Consider the following 17,577-nt stretch of genomic DNA (forward strand, 5'->3'; position numbering starts at 1 on the left):
GGCGCAGCTCAAGTTCTGTAATTAACACAAGAGCCGCGGCGCAGCGGGGTGCTGTGCGAGCGAGCGGGCGGCGCACCCCGCTTCACAGCTCGTAACAAACACGCTGGCTGCGGAACTTTTCGAATGGGGCACACGCCCCGTTATGAACTCTGCCCTGCCGCCACGTGTGACCCTCACCTAGCGAGAGAGGTCCGTCATTAGCTGTATAAGAGATCGTGATTGGGCAAGTATGGGGTGAGAGAGGGAGGGAGAAAGAGAGACAGAGAACACTACTACTCGCTATGATGCAGCTTCTTCATAGTTCTAGACTAAAGGAAAGGTGCGTAGCATTTCACGAAACCTGGACTAACCATAAGAAATTAATTATAACAGCAGAAAGTAATCGCTTTTACCTCTTCTTATACCTTCGATATTAAACTACTGGCCATTAAAATTGCTACACCAATAACCAATGCAGATAATAAACGGGTATTCATTGGACAGATATATTATACTAGAAATGACATGTGATTCCATTTTCACGCAGTTTGGGTGCATAGATCCTGGGAAATCAGTACCCAGAACAACCACCTCTTGTCGTAATAACGGCCTTGATACGCCTGGGACTTGACTCAAACAGAGCTTGGATGCCGTGTACAGGTACAGCTGCCCATGCAGTTTCAACACGATACCACAGTTCATCAAGAATAGTGACTGGCGTACGAGACGAGCCAGTTGCTCGGCCACCATTGACCAGACATTTTCAGTTGGTGAGAGATCTGGAGAATGTGCTGGCCAGGGCAGCAGTCGAACATTTTCTGTATCCAGAAAGGCTCGTACAGGACCTGCAACATGCGGTCGTGTATTATCCTCCTGAAATGTTGGGTTTCGCAGGGATCGAATGAAGGGTAGAGCCACAGGTCGTAACACATCTGAAATGTAACGTCCACTGTCCAAAGTGCCATCAATGCGAACAAGAGGTGACCGAGACGTGTAACCATTGGCACCCCATACCATCACGCCGGGTGATACGCCAGTATGGCGATGACGAATACACGCTTCCAATGTGCGTTCACCGCTATGTCGCCAAACACGAATGCGACCATCATGATACTATAAACAGAACCTGGATTCATCCGAAAAATTGACGTTTTGCCATTCGTGCACCCAGGTTCGTCCTTGAGTACGCCATCGCAGGCGCTCCTTTCTGTGACGCAGCGTCAAGGGTAACCGCAGCCGTGGTCTTCGAGCTGATAGTCCATGCTGCTGCAAACGTCGCCGAACTGTTCGTTCAGATGGTTGTTGTCTTGAAAACGTCCCTATCTGTTGACTCAGGGATCGAGACGTGGCTGCAGGATCCGTTACAGCCATGCGGATAAGATGCCTGTCATGTCGACTGCTAGTGATACGAGGCCGTTGGGATCTGGCACGGCGTTCCGTATTACTCTCATGAACCCACCGATTCCATGTTCTGCTAACAGTCATTGGGTCTCGACCAACGCGAGCAGCAATGTCGCGATACGATAAACCGCATTAGCGATAGGCTACAATCCGACCTTTATCAAAGTCGGAAACGTGATGGTACGCATTTCTCCTCCTTACACGAAGCATCACAAGTTTCACCAGGCAACGCCGGTCAAATGCTGTCTGTATATGAGAAATCGGTTGAAAGCTTTCCTCATGTCAGCACGTTGTAGGTGTCGCCACCGGCGCTAACCTTGTGTGAATGCTCTGAAAAGCTTATCATTTGCATATCACAGTATCTTCGTGCTGTCGATTAAATTTCACCTCTGTAGCACGTCATCTTTGTGGTGTAGTAATTTTAATGGCCAGTAGTGTAAGTTGGCTGACAGTTGAGAGCAGGGTGTTGTTGTGGTAGCCGCGTGGGGTAGCCACGACGTCTTGGACGTATTGTCACGGTTCGCACGGCTCCCGCCGTCGGAGGTTCGAGTCCTCCCTCGGGCGTGGGTGTGTGTGTTGTCCTTAGCGTAATTTAGTTTAAATTAGGTTAAGTAGTTTGTAAGCTTAGGGACCTATGACCTGAGCAGTTTTGTCCCAGAAGATCTTACCGCGAATTTCCGAATTTTTCCGTTGTAGTGGTTTTCAGTGCGAGGATTGGAGTGACACAGCAGCTCTCTATGACAGTTTATCCTCACCTCTCCGCGAAACTACTCTAAGTTACATTAACCGTCGCAATGCCAAGGGGGAGGGGGGGTGTAATCCAGTCAAATACTTCATATTTTAATGTTAATGTTTTGGAGAAAGATACTTATTATTTTTAAGGATCTCTGACATCAGATTCGCTAACTGTTTTAAATCAAAATCAACGACTGTTAACGAAAGTGATACTTTTGTGGCGGCCGTAAAATACCCGCAGGCGTCGTTGGTCCACAGCCTGCAACATCTCATCGTAACTCAGTCGCTCTACACCGGGTGTCAAAGTCGTCCGATAAGTTCTGTCTGGTGTTTCGGTAGATATATGAAATGTCAGTTTAGTCAAGTGTGGATGGAGTCAGCCATAAAAAAAAATACTGTTCATGATGCTAAGCATAAAAGAAAGTGACTTTTTTAAGCGTAATTTTATGTTCCCATTCGATAAAGTTGTTCGAAATTAGTCTAATGCTGTATTCGGTTTAATGATATGTTTTAAAATTAATCCAGAAGCCAGCGGTACTGTATCGCGGCAGCAGTCGGACAGCCCTGTGCGGGATGGCGCACTAGTCGGACATGTTAGAGAAGTTTTCACAGGACGGCTTGAAGATGGTAACGGTCCCGTTACTTCAAGTAAAGTCACCGGGCAACATATTAGTCACACCTGTGGGAAAACACACTGGTAACTTAGAAGAACAGCAGACGTTGTAGGTCACGTGCTCCACTGCTGGGATACACTGAAGTCATGAGATACTTCTTAATACCGTGTAGGACCTCCTCCTGCCCAGCGAAGTGCAGCAACTCGACCTGACGTGGATGGAAATATTGACCAATGCAGCCTCTACAGCCGTCCATTACAGTGAAACTGTTGCCAGAGCAGCATTTTGTGGGCGATCTGACGTCTCGGTAATGTCCCATAAAGGTTCGATGGCATTCATCTCGGGGGATGTGGGTGATCAAATATTCGCTCGAATTATCCAATATGTCCTTCAAACAAAGCGCGAACAATTGTGGCCCGGTGACAAGGTGCACTGTAATCCATAAAAATTCCATCCTTGTTTGGAAACAAAGTCCGTGAATGGCTGTAAATGGTCTCCAAGTACCTGAACATAACCATCTTCAGCCAATGATTTGTTCAGTTTGACCAGAGTTCATTCCATCTGAACACAGGTCACACCGTTATGGAGCCAGCACCAGCTTGCACAGTGACTTGTTGACAACTTCCGTCCATGGCTTCGTCGGCTCTGTGTCACACTCGAACCCTATCATCGGCTTCTGCCTATTGAAATCAACAATCAACTGATCAGACCACGGTTTTCCAGTAGTCTAGGGCCCAGCCTTATACGGTCACGATCCCAGGAGATGTGCTGCAGGTGACGTAGTGCTGAAGAGCGAAGGCAATCGCGAGGAAAAAAAAAAAAAGGTTCAAATGGCTCTGAGCACTATGGGACTTAATCTGAGGTCATCAATCGCCTAGAACTTAGAACTACTTAAACCTAACTAACCTAAGGACATCACACACATCCATGCCCGAGGCAGGACTCGAACCTGCGACCGTAGCGGTCGCGCGTTTCCAGACTGAAGCACCTAGAACCGCTCGGCCACAACGGCCGGCTCGCGTTGATCGGCTGCTACCATAGCCCATTAATGTCAACGCACTGTCTTACTAAATATGTTCGTCATACGTGCCACATTGATTTCAGCAGTGTCGCCTGTACCACATACTACAATCTCTTTTTATATTAATATATACAAGGGCGAATAAAAAAAATGAAGCACTCAGAAGCGGAAGAGGAAACGGAATGAAATTTTACGAGACGGAGCGTGGGGTGTGGGAGGGGGTGGGGGTGTCGATTTGTGTGATGTTAATTGCGTAGTGACAGCTTATCATATGATGTTGTACCCACTCCGACCGGCACTGATTCGGTTGGAAAGCGTATCATTAAGCCGTTGTATTCTCTCCTGAGATATCTGGTCGCAACTGATGTGACTGATCCTTGATATCTTGGATACTGGCACCGGGACGGAGTTGACATCCAGACTGGTTCGACACATGTTCTATCTGGGACTGGTCTGGGATCTTGCAGGGTATGTCAGCATTTGAACATCAAGAAGATAGTTCAGAGAGAAGTGCCACGTATGAACTACACTCATACTCATAAATTAAGTTTAACTGCAGAATGTGGTGCCACACAACGTGGCACTACACAAAACTGGCGCTAATAGCATAGGCACATAGGGAACACACTCGACACACATCTGTAAGTCCACGGTATTGGCGATAAGTTGAGAAAACCGTCCCGAAACACATGTGCTTCAAAACGATATTGTTTCCCGCGCATGTACCCCGACATCAGTATGGGATATGATCACCATGCACACGTACACAGGCCGCACAACGGGTTGTCATACTCTGGATCAGGTGGTCGAGTAGCTGCTGGGGTATAGCCTCCCATTCTGGCACCAGTGCCTGTCGGAGCTCTTGAAGTGTCGTAGGGGTTTGAAAACGTGCATCGATACGTCGACCGAGAGCATCCCAGATGTGCTGGATGGGGTTTAGGTCTGGAGAACAGGCAGGCCACTACATTCGCATGATATCTTCTGTTTCAAGGTACTCCTCCAGGATGGCAGCTCGGTGGGGCCGTGAGTTATCATCTATTAGGAGAAAGGTGGGACCCACAGCACCCTTAAAAATGCAAACATACAGGTACAAAATGACGTCCCGATACACCTGACCTGTTACAGATCCTCTGTCAAAGGCACGCAGGGGTGTACGTGCGCCGATCATAATCCCACCCCACACCATCACACCACGACCTCCATAAAGATCCCTTTCAAGGACATTAAGGGGTTGGTATCTGGTTCCTGGTTCACGTCAGATGAAAACCCTGCGAGAATCACTGTTCAGACTGTATCTGGACTCGCCCGTGAACATATCCTGGGACCACTGTGCCAATGATCATGCACTGTGTTCTTGACACCAGGCTTTACGGCCTATACTGTGACCAGGGGTCAGTGGTATGCACCTTAAGTATCTCCAGGTGAATTAACCATGACTGTTCAGTCGTCTATAGACCGTGTTTCTGGAGACAACTATTCCAATGGCTGCGGTAAGGTTCCGAGGAAGGCTACCTGCAGTAATCCGTGACTGTCTGCGGGCACTGAAGGTGTTGACCACTGTGGGCATCCCGTACTGTTGCGCCTGGACACGTTTCCTGTCTGCTGGAATCGTTGCCATAATCTTGAGATTACACTTTGTCGCACGCGGAGAGCCCATGTTACGACCTGCTGTGTTTGACCAGCCTCCAGCCGCCCTAGTATTCTACCCTGCATAACGTCATCAATACGTGTTCTTCGAGCCATTTTCAACACACAGTTACCATTAGCAATCTAAAAACGTCTCCACACTTACTCTCTGCAACGTACTCTGACATGCACCAAATCACCTCTGCTTGTGTGGACTGCTCCCAGCGCCATCGTGCGACGACCACCGGTCAAATGCACCGCATTGTCATACCCCGAGGTGATTGAAACCCGCAAACAGCCCATCAGTTGTTTCACCATGTATCAGCATTATCCTTAATTTATGAGCATGAGTGTAGCAAAAAATGGTTCAAATGGCTCTATGCACTATGGGACTTAACATCTGAGGTCATCAGTCCCCTAGAACTTATACACATCCATGCCCGAGACAGGATTCAAACCTGCGACCGTAGCGGTCGCGCAGTTCCAGACTGAAGCGCCTAGAACAGCTCGGCCAAAACGGTCGGCATGAGTGTTGCATAATACTGTTGAAACAACACACCTGAAGTAACAGATGAGGACCCGAGATGACCACGACGTATCTGTGAGCCCTTCAGAGTTAACTCTGCCGCTACCATCAACGACCTTCAAGAGTGAAACTTCCTGGCAGATTAAAACTGTGTGCCCGATCGAGAGTCGAAATCGGGACCTTTGCCTTTTGCGGGCAAGTGCTCTACCAAATGAGCTACCGAAGCACAACTCACGCCCGGTACTCACAGGTTTACTTCTGCCAGTATCTCGTCTCCTACCTTCCAAACTTTACAGAAGCTCTCCTGCGAAACTTGCAGAACTAGCACTCCTGAAAGAAAGGATATTGCGGAGACGTGGCTTGGCCACAGCCTGGGGGATGTTTCCAGAATGAGATTTTCACTCTGCAGCGGAGTGTGCGCTGATATGAAATTTCCTCGCAGATTAAAACTGTGTGCCCGACCGAGACTCGAACTCGGGACCTTTGCTTTTCGCGGGCAAGTGCTCTACCATCTGAGCTACCGAAGCACGACTCACGACCGGTACTCACAGCTTTACTTCTGCCAGTATCTCGTCTCCTACCTTCCAAACTTTACAGAAGCTCTCCTGCGAAACTTGCAGAACTAGCACTCCTGAAAGAAAGGATATTGCGGAGGTATGGCTTAGCCACAGCCTGGGGGATGTTTCCAGGGCGTTAGTCGTGCTTTGGTAGCTCAGTTGGTAGAGCACTTGCCCGCGAAAGGCAAAGGTCCCGAGTTCGAGTCTCGGTCAGGCGCACTGTTTCAATTTGCCAGTAAGTTTCATATCAGCGCACACTCCACTGCAGAGTGAAAATCTCATTCTGGCTCTGAGCACTATGGGACTTAACTTCTAAGGTCATCAGTCCCCTAGAACTTAGAACTACTTAAACCTAACTAACTTAAGGACATCACACACATCCATGCCCGAGTCAGCATTCGAACCTGCGACCGTAGCGGTCGCGTGGTTACAGACTGTAGCGCCTAGAACCGCTCGGCCACCCCGGCCGGCTGTTCAGATCTGTTCCGTGAGAACCTTGTTCGTTAGCACTAGTCACTGCAATGTGATGTGTAGTTGTGAAATGAAAATTGAAACGATGTATCAGTATTATTGAAATTGAGTTACTCCAAAAATTGAAACTGAAATACTCCAAAAAGTGAATCCGTCGCTTAGCTCTCTTTGGGTCCGTTGTTGACGGTTAAGTACGGTATTTCACATTTGTAACTTCTTAACTCATCTGGGGGCCTTTAATAACTACTGATTTTTCCTCCTAAGTTATTCTGATAACTCATAGCGTGCCGGAGCTGGACATAGTTTTAGCGTCACTTAACTAAGGTTAATTTTTATTTGTATTCCGCTGTATCACTTCAAATATTTTCAAAGTTCATGTGGCGTATTAAGCTTTGTGTTATTTAACCAAGTACAATTGGCATGTCCAGTGCTTTTTTCCACATCTTACCAGTTGTCTAAATTGGTATCTTAACGGTTTAAATACAGCTTTTCATTGATTTCTTTTTATTATTATTACAGTTCTGCATCATTTGTTATCCTAGCTAATGTAAAGACTGTCGTTACTATTCGTAATTTCCAGTTGGCCTCTTAAGAAGCAATATGCCGGTATTATGATGTTGGAGATGCGATAAGAAGTCTTACAGGAAGCATGTGCCCGTATTATATGAATGGAACAATATTGCGCAAATGCTGAATAGATCACTTAGAAAAAAAACGTGTGGGCTGTTGAATGAATGACTTTAACATTGCTGCGTTTCGGGATAACACATCATGAGATACCTGTGAAACGGAGGATACATGTAATAGCAGTGGCAGTAATGACGTGGCGCCTCTTCAATAAGGCGACACCGAGAAAGGACAGTCACAGTAGAAAATGAAACTATCGAAAAAATAGTACATCCCCAACGACGTACCAGATGATAGGCATGATGACGCGGAAGGGGTGGGGTGAGGGGAGGGAAGGAGGGCGGGTGGTATATTTCGCACCCGAGATGAAAGGTATTATCTTCGAAAACAGGAATAGCATCGTTCCCTGGACGACACATAGCCGTATCAATTCAATATCAGTTGAACACGCAATCAACAGTGAATAGTACCAAATGTAGCCAGACCCACGTATCCGGCATTCTTAGAATTATTTCTCTGTTGTCCGCTGTTACCCTCGCAAAGCAATACGAGAAACGTCAACGAAGTATTATAAAGTCAATATAGAAAGTGGTAGCATTAGTTCATTTGGTGATTAAAAAAGTTGTTACTTAGTAGTTTTGAATTTTATTTTGTAAGAAATTACGTTTCGTTTTTTCAGCCTCTTTCAATTACGGACAATCTATATGCCCCCCTCCCGCACTCTAGTTAAGAGAGTGAGTATACTTTTGCGTGTTCGGGGCTGACCACCGAAAAAAAGAAAAACATTACTAGTTCGTTTAGCAACCGAGTTTGCTCCTGATATGCAGTCTGTTGCACACGGATGGATTAAAAAGTTCCGTGCCTCGAAATATATCGTTCTCTACATCACAAGAGTGTAACTATTACAGTGAATGAAAGTGAAGCGACGATCTCAAAAAGCGATTTATGTCTTACTTCGAAGAGAGGCTAACTTAATGTACACAATAGACTGTATAAAGTTACTGGCGCAGCTCTCCAAATTCCACTTGTATAATATTTTCTCCTGCTAATGGAATTTTTACTGAGAAGGAGAGGAAAACAAGTCCCAGTACTTGCAGATTCTTAGCTAACTTGGCGCGAAAGCAGATACCCGTTGTCCGCAATTCGCGATGCCTCAGCGGATTTTCACAAAGCGACTTGTTTTACGTTCTTACTTTCCCGTACTGCGAGAGAAAGCAGAATCCCATTGTTCCTAAAAATGACGAAGAAGCAGAAATCACTCTCAGGGAAGGCTGACTCTGAGCACTATGGGACTTAACTCCTGAGGTCATCAGTCCCCTAGGACTTAGAACTGCTTAAACCTAACTAACCTAAGGACATCACACACATCCATGCCCGAGGCAGGATTCCAACCTACGACCGTAGCGGTCGCGCGGTTCCAGACTGCAGCGCCTAGAACCGCTCGGCCACTCCGGCCGGCACTCTCAGTGAAGATTATATCGTAGAGGTAAGACAGGAAAGAAGATGAGTACCATCCCATCGATTTCAACGTCCTCAAAACCCTATTACTAGCTGAAATAGGACAGCAAAGACGGATGAAGTCACCCGTTTGGTTTTCGAGTAAACCAACATGTCATACGCCATTACTTAAGGAAATAACGGAAATGCAATTTTTTATCCATCATCAGTTTTCAGTCTGGTGTGGTGTGGCCCACGAAGACTTGTCACTGACAACCTGTTTATCTCAGAGTAGAACTTGTACCCCATGTCCTCAATCTATTTACTGAGTATCAAGTAATTTCCATCTGCCACTCCACCTTATAGCCTACAGGCCACTCATATTCCATGGACGTTATTCTCTGATGTTTTTATACGCGACCTGCCATCTTGCATCTGCATCTTGACAATGGTTTTGCACCTGTTCCCATCCCGGCCGATTCTGCGAAGAACCTCCTGATTTACTAGCGGTCCACCCAATTTCCAGGATCCTTTCATAGTCCCTCAGCTTGAATGCTTCAATTCTCCTCTTTTCCGTTTTTCCCGCAGCCCATTACTCACTTTTTTACAACGCTATGATTCAAAGATACTGAGCCGCGCACGGCTCGTGTTTATCCCATTTATTGTTTGTCATCTTCTCTTATAGTACTGCCGCCTCGCTCTCTTATTCCACATACTGGCGTCACTAACTTCCTGCCTTACTTCCCCGTGAGCTGCAGCAGCAGTGTGTATCGGTAAGTGCAATGTGTAACCATCTCTGGAGCGACCGATAGTATTTCCGGGTCGTCGTTTGTCTGGCAGTCAATTCAGAATGGACCAGCAGCGCAGTCGGGATGCAGCAGCAGTGAAGTCGGGGGGCGGAGCACTGGTGAGGCCCCGACAGTCAGTGCTCGCTGACTGCTGGCGACACAAATGAACTGTCCTATGGAGGAAGATTGGAGTGGGACGACCGTTGATTGGTCATTCGGTTGGTCGTCTCATCGGCTGACGTATACTTGGTCCTTTCAACGTTTCTGGGCCTGGGCAGTTGGTCGGTTGGCGCGGAGCAGCGAGGAAATCTCCGCAGTGCGTATTCTGGCCAGGCCCACTGGCGGCCTCTATGCAGTATCAGATTGTGTGGTGCTGTCCAATTGCTATGAGGTTCGTTGCTCACTGATCCTGGACATGAAAGTTGAGTTTTTACTTAATCTACCAGCAAGTCACGACTGTTCACATTGTGTCGTTTGGAGTTCGTTGTCGGTTGTTGGGATATTCCAGCGAGCAACAACGTGTGTTTTCAAGTTGGAAAATTTGACCACCGTCCGTGGAGTTTAACTGTACTTGGCTATTTGAATTGAAGTGCACCAGCGGAATCTTCTGCCTTGTGGCCATTAACGTCCCACTTGCGTGCCCTGGTCGTTGAAGTAAATCCAGGCAGTGGATTTTTCCTCATCATGTTGTCGCTGTCCAGCACGGTGTGTTATTTGCAAGCTCCATGTATAATTGGGTGTGGGCGCCAATACCTTCTTCGTTGTTCAATTGAACTCCCTGTTGTGTACTGGTCGGGTGAAGCGGAGGTTATCTTGTCAGTGGGTCCTTTGACTGTCTGTCGGTTGGGTTGTTGTCGGATCGACAGTGGTTGGGTTGGTTGAAATGGCTCTGAGCACTATGGGACTTAACATCTGAGGTCATCAGTCCCCTAGAACTTAGAACTACTTAAACCTAACTAACCTAAGGGCATCACACACATCCATGCCCGAGGCAGGATTCGAACCTGCGACCGTAGCGGTCGCGCGGTTCCAGACTGAAGCGCCTAGAACCTCTCGGCCGCATCGGCCGGCGACAGTGGTTGGGCCGACTGCCTGTCTCACCTAAGCGAGCGTTAGTGTTTGAATTCCAGGCCGACCCTTGGAACTTCTGAGCGCCTTTAGGTGTACTGCTTCTTCTTGTTTGTTCTCGTTGTTTGTACTTGCATGGCTTCTAACCGATTTTTAGATTAAGGTTGTTTTGCCCTTAAGGCGTCGGATGGTTTGGGCCTTCAGCCTAATTTAAGAACTGTTTTATGTAAGGCCTTTGGCATTTTTAAAATTAATGTTATTGAGTCTAAGTGTTGGGCCTTCAGCCGATTTTGAATTTAAGTTGTTTTGGTCTTAAAGTATCAGATTCTTAGGGCCTTCAGGCGATTTTGAATTAAAGTAGTTCTGCTCTTAAGGTGTTAGATGGTTTGGGCCTTCAGCCTAATTCAAGAACTGTTTTACGTAAAGCCTTTGGCATTTTTAAAATTAATGTTATTGAGACTTAAGCGTTGGGCCTTCAGCCGATTGTGAATTTAAGTTGTTTGCTCTTAAAGTGTCAGATTCTTTGGGCCTTGAGCCTAGTTAAGGAACTGTTTTAAGATAAGGTTTTTCCTTTTACCGTACGTGTTAATCCATTCGAGTGCGCTGGTTACATCATCGTGATTGCGGAGCACGAGAACGAGCCGTCTTCATTCGCTGTTCAGTGAAATATGACGTCTCGTTAGGTGAGTCCGGTGAGGCGTTGACGGAGGCTACAGAGGAGCGGTTTCAGCGCCAGAGCGTAGAATAAATTCAGCAGGAGACAGCCTTGACGCAGAGATCAGAAAATCGAGAGAGACTGCGTGAGACGCCCGTTAACGAACACCTTGGAGGTCACCCCTCGGAGGAGGCGCGTCACTAGGTCTATGAACTGCTGTGGGTTCCGCATGTGTTCGAGAATGCTCGTCAGGTACACGTGAGATTTTGGCTTATGCATGGAAAAGCAGCAGGGACATGATTTCACAGCAGACACATGCTCTGACGTTGTGACCTGTTTGCATGCAGCCGTAAGTCACAAAGCTGTACCTGTTTGTCACTTTGCATTACACCACAAATAGGAGTTCCCTCGACGTTTTCCAAGGTACTATCACAGGAGACCTGACGTTCAATGATTTGTAACACTTGTTTCAAAGTAGGATCAGAATATTTGAGAATTAGCTCACGAATCCTACTGTCTGGTACATTGTGCGTAATTGCATCACCAATCATTGCGTGACTATAGTACTATCCACAGCTACACTGAAAACGACACTATCGTGTCAAATCCTGAAGGTCCATAACCCACTGACAGTATGTCTCTTCTATCTATTTCCGCAGTCGAAAGAACTTGCAATGAACTGCAGCAACATGTTCCTGCTCCTCGTAATACTTAGTGAGGGTAGAAACTAAATTTTCGATAACTAGCAACTGTGGCCCATCACTCGGGAAACACCTGTGCTGCCGACAATCAAGCACTAAGAAAGTTTCACAGTACCTTGCACTTCATGAGGATATTGAGCGTGGAACTGAGCGTAGTACTCGTTCCATTCCTCTTGTTGTTCATTGGAAGCTCGGAATGGTGAAATGCACGGAGTCGGTGCCATGGATGTGGCTGGCTGATGTGGAAGAGTTGATACAGCAGCTGCCTGTGAATTAATAAACTGCTCGGCTTCCGTAATTAACTGCGGCATTTGTTGATTCCGAAACTGAATGAGCTGCGCTAGATCAAAACCAGCAGCAGCCGGAGGCTTAGAACCTGGTGGTGTAGGAGGCGCGTTAGAGGCTATTTTAATGAGTGAAGCGCCACAACAAAACAAGTGTAAGCAAAACAAAGAAATAGCGGAGACGGTGCAGCTAGCCTTGAAGAAAGAACACAATTAATAGCAATGTACCTCTAAAAGAAAGAGAGAAATATTAGTGACGCACTGTGACGGAGTGATGTAGAGCGAAGGAGAAATATGTCCGCTATTGGGGGACTCGGCACCGACACAAACAAGGGAGAAAAGTTGCGACGGCCGGTGGCAGAAATCGAAAGTCATCTGCACAAAAAACTTTCAAATCAATAGAAAACTTTATTCGTATTGAAGCAAGAAAAAGTGATTAACTTTGTGTGCTTCCTGTGACTCCATCATACAGCTACACTGACAATCTCGTGTTACCACTCGCATAACGCACACTGTGTAACGTCCTCCTGTTACTCATTACTGACACTCTCGAAGTCTGCGACCGAACTGAGCCGACCAGCGATGGGCGGCTCATTAAATCAGCTTTGACAGGGGGCGCTAAACTCTGTCTTCTTGGAGGTGTGGCGCTGTCCGCTCTTTCCCTTAGTCCGCGAGTCATACGTTCTGTAGAGAACGGAGACGATAATGATTTGTATTAGCATGACAGTGCATAGTGTCATAAAACAGCAACTGTGAATCAATGATTTGTGAACATTTACATTCCCAAAATGGACTCACCTGCTCAAAACACAACCTCAGCCCATTGGAACGCCTTTGGGAAAAGTTAGAATGTCGACTTCGCTTTAGACGACAACGTCCAGTACCACGACCTAGGCTAGTTTCGGCTCTTGAGGAAGAATAGGCTTCCGTTCCTCCACAGATATCCAGACACGTGACTGAAAGTGTCCCCAGCAAAATTCAAGCTACCATGAAGAGGAACGGTGGACACTTACCATTATTAATGTTCACTAACAAGTCAGATACTTTATAGTGCCTTAAGCAGGAGTTCTTTCTGTACTACTCTTGTTCCACAACGTTTGACAAACTTTGAGCTGAAGAGCTTCACACAAGAGTTACCTACCTGGCTACAAAATTGAGAGTGCTGCTGTGTATCTGTGTTGACAATAGTAATGCCGTTTAAGTGACTTTGTGATACATTTTTCCATAAGAAAAAGTGATTTTTCATGGATGTGGTATACATGTTTGTACATGGTGCTGTAGATGATGGCTGTGCGTATTTTATAGTATACTTTGTAAATTTGAATCTAAAAATTATGTACGAGTTAAACTGATCGAGGACAATACATAAAAGGACATTATCACACAAGCGGCTTGTAGTGAAATTGCGTGCCTATGGAATATTGTGATTTCCTGTCAGGCAGGTCACAGTTCGTAGTAATTAACGGAAAGTCATCAAGTGAAACAGAAGTGATTTGTGCCGTTCCTTGATGTAGTGTTACAGGGCCTTTGCTGTTCCATATCAACATAAACGATTTGGGAGACAATCTGAGCTGCCGTCTCTCGGTTGGGATCCTTACCAGATAGGATTGACGGAGTATATCGGAACAGTTCAAAGAAGGGCAGCACGTTTTGTATTATAGGAAATATGGGAGAGAGTGTCACTGAAATGAATAGGATTTGGGTTGGACATCATTAAAATAAAAGGCGTTTTTCGTTGCGGCGGAATCTTCTCACGAAATTCCAGTCACCAACTTTCTCCTCCGAACGCGAAAATTTTTTATTGACACTGACCTACATAGGGAGAAACGGTCAACACGATAAAATAAGGGAAATCAGTTCGGGCGGAAAGATATAGGTGTTCGTTCTTTCCGCGCGCTATACGAGATTGGAATAACAGATAATGGTGAGGTGGTTCGATTAACCCTCTGCCAGGCACTTAAATGTAATTTGTAGACTATCCACGTAGATGTAGATGTAAAGTGTTTTCGTTGCTAGTGGTATCCTTAAGTAAGAATACTGCAACTGTGTCTGTGAACCGTGAAACATGCACCATGAACAGAGTTAGTCGGTTAGAATGTAACTTAGATGGAAACGTGTGGAAGACTCTGGCAAAGAAAATATCAAAAATAGTTGATGACAAAAAGATATTCACGTACTGAGATAGCTGTCTATTTACGTTTGCACGGTTCCTCACAGATAAACTGGGGAGGTGCTTACTATCTGCTATTCATGCAGTGGAAGAATAGCGCTACTTAGTTCACCCACAGACAGAAAGGAATTGATTCAATTTTCTATGTTACTAGAATTCGCTGTTTATACTACTACCACTTCCGCTGCTGTGAGGCAAAAAACGAAGATGTTTCTGGTGCTTTCGTGGCATTGGTAGAAAACATTCAGCAGTCATTGTAGGCTTTCGGAATGGTGTTCACGTTATACACGTCGTTTTTTGTAGGCTCACTTATAATGATGGTGTCAATAGTGCCAAACTGAACATTTTTGTTGAGGTGGGAGAGAGAGAGAGAGGGAGAGAGAGAGAGAGAGAGAAAGAGAGAGAGAGAGAGAGAGAGCGAGAGAGAGAGAGAGAAAGGTGTGAGACTTCTCAGGTAGGCTGTTGAGTTTCAAACTGGAATCAATTATGTAATTCCAAATGGGTATTACGTACATCGTAAGGTAACAATGGCAGCAATTTGCCAGAAAACTACCATCTCGGGCAGTTCTTTGAGTAGACAAAGTTGACCTGGCACCTAACTCCGGCAGGGCGTCCGTCCACCTGGAGAAAGCTGTATTTACGCATCAAACGCATTCCAACGATGATTTATTTCCCGAGAAGGAACAGTTCCAGGATGAGAGTCATTTTAGCGTCGCCCCCCCCCCCCCTCCACAATCCCGTCCCTTCCGATCTTCGCCAATCTTCGGAAGGAGGGTTATTTTGAATGAATAGAAAAAGCATGGGAAAAAACCATGACGTGAAATAATGAATCATAAATGACGAATAATAACAGAGTGAGCGAAGTTTCAAAACATAAAAAACTACTATTAAACGGAAAAACCATTTTACGTGAGCAGAGAATACTGCAACTTACACAGTGGCGGTTTAGCAGCCTGGCATCCACCTCGCGCTCAAGTGCACGATTTTGAGTTGGCCTGTCAGCCTTCGCCATGTTCCCCACCATAAGTTAAGGAACCTCCTCGTGTTGTAAATGCTGGCCACGTTGTATGTACAGGGTCTTAGGGTTGTACGTGCAAATATTGTAATAATTGCTACCTTAATATGTATGCACTTCAGTGTGTTAGTTGTTCTCTCTCTGTGTCCAATAGTCTTCCTGCAGACACGTCACATAATTCACTACATGGCATTTTCTGCACAGTCGTAGCTGCTCCACTAAGTAGGCTATGGTCAGTATAAACCAACCGTTTTGCGTCCACGCGTGCAATCGTCAACACCTGATACATGTACTTGGAGGTACTCACCAATCTGAAAACATGCTACTCCTAAGAGCTATAATTATTAGGTGTTCTGTATACTGTACTCAGTCACCAATAAAAATATCTCCTCTTATAACCCTAGCAACCTGCATATAAAATGTGACTAGTATTTACAACACAAGTTGATCTCACCTTAAGTAGGGGATGTGGCTAACGTCGAATGGCTCGTTTTAAAATCGTACAGTTGAGCGTGAGACAGGTGCCATCCCACTAAAATGTTGCTGTGCAGGAGTTCACTGTTGGCTGCGATCTGACAGAGGAAGGATCTTCCCTGGCTGCTCTACGACAATGACTGAGCGTAAGAGACACGGAAATGTGGCAGCGCCCCCGGATGAGCCTCTAGCATTAACTGTGTTAGTTTGCTGCTTTTGTATTTGCCTGTTGTGAAATTTCTAAGGTATTTCTTGAAGACCATGATGTGATTATGCCAACAGCCTTGTTGCAGTGGCAACACCGGCTCCTATCAGAAACACCAGTTCCCAGATCAGATGACTAAAGTTAAGCGCTATCAGGCTCGGCTAACATTTCTATGGGTCACTGTCCGGGTCTGCCAAGTACTGTTGGCAAGCGGACTGCATTTAGCCACGGTGAGACCAATTGATGAGCTACCGGATCGAGTAGTTACACCGGTCATGAAAACTGACAACGGCCAGGGGAGCAATGTGCTGACCGCATTCCCCTCTGTATCCACATGCAGTGACGCCGAAGGGCTCAGGGTAACACGACGGCCGGTCGCTAACATTGGGCGTACAAAGTCTATTCTGACAGTGTTTGTTTATGATGTGGCTATACAAATGGTGGATAAATACAATGAGGTGACAAAAGTGATGGGATAGTCCTAATATTATGCCAGATGTAGTGCAGCAACTCGACGTGGCGTTAACTCAAAAAGTCTTTAGAAGTTCTCTGGAGAATTATTGAGTCATGCAGCCTCTATTGCCGTAAATAGTTGCAAAAATGTCGCCAGAGTAGGATTTTGTGCAACAGTTGCCCTCTCGATTACCTCCATCAACGTTCCTTGGGGATCCATGTCGGACGACCGAGGTGGTCAACTCATTCACTCAAGAGTGTCCACAACAATTTTCTCCTGCTGACACACCACGACACCATATTAATTTCGTCGTTGATTTGGAAAATTGAAAGACGGCGGTGTCTTCCAGGCAGGCCACTGCCGTGGTAATATCCACCAGGCAGCTCCTCTTTCATTTTGTTTCAGTGATTATCATACAGTTTCATTCGCCTTTTGTGTGCCTAAATTTTCCCTGATTGATATTGAGCCGGGGTAAAAATTGCTGTTTTGATGAGCGCGCCGCAGCGCGTAGTGTGAAGCAGTCGCCGACCGTTTCTGGCGGTGGCGCCGCTGTGGCAATCGCAGCTTTCGTCTCTCCCTCTGGTGGGAAAGGGGAAAGGTTGCCTGTTCACGTGCATTTAAGGGGCGCTATGAGCTCGTCAGCCGGCCAGTCTCTCGTCCCCAGCTTGCTAGTCTGTCTCTCGTCCGCATTTGTTAGGCAGTTAGTGTCTGTCTGTCGTTCGGATCAACCTTTAAAGCCGGCAAAATGAGAGTCTTTCCATGCCGCCAG

General features: G+C 46.2%; 1 non-coding gene across 1 annotated transcript; it reads left to right on the top strand.

The window, feature by feature from the left end:
* The first annotated feature begins 6,603 nt into the window (after positions 1–6,603).
* Trnas-cga (transfer RNA serine (anticodon CGA)) lies at positions 6,604–6,678 on the top strand. Its single transcript has one exon. It is a non-coding gene; the product is annotated as a tRNA-Ser (tRNA).
* Positions 6,679–17,577: the final 10,899 nt, after the last annotated feature.

The sequence above is a fragment of the Schistocerca cancellata genome, chromosome 1 (assembly GCF_023864275.1).
Source record: "Schistocerca cancellata isolate TAMUIC-IGC-003103 chromosome 1, iqSchCanc2.1, whole genome shotgun sequence".
NCBI classification, from domain to species: Eukaryota; Metazoa; Arthropoda; class Insecta; order Orthoptera; family Acrididae; genus Schistocerca; species Schistocerca cancellata.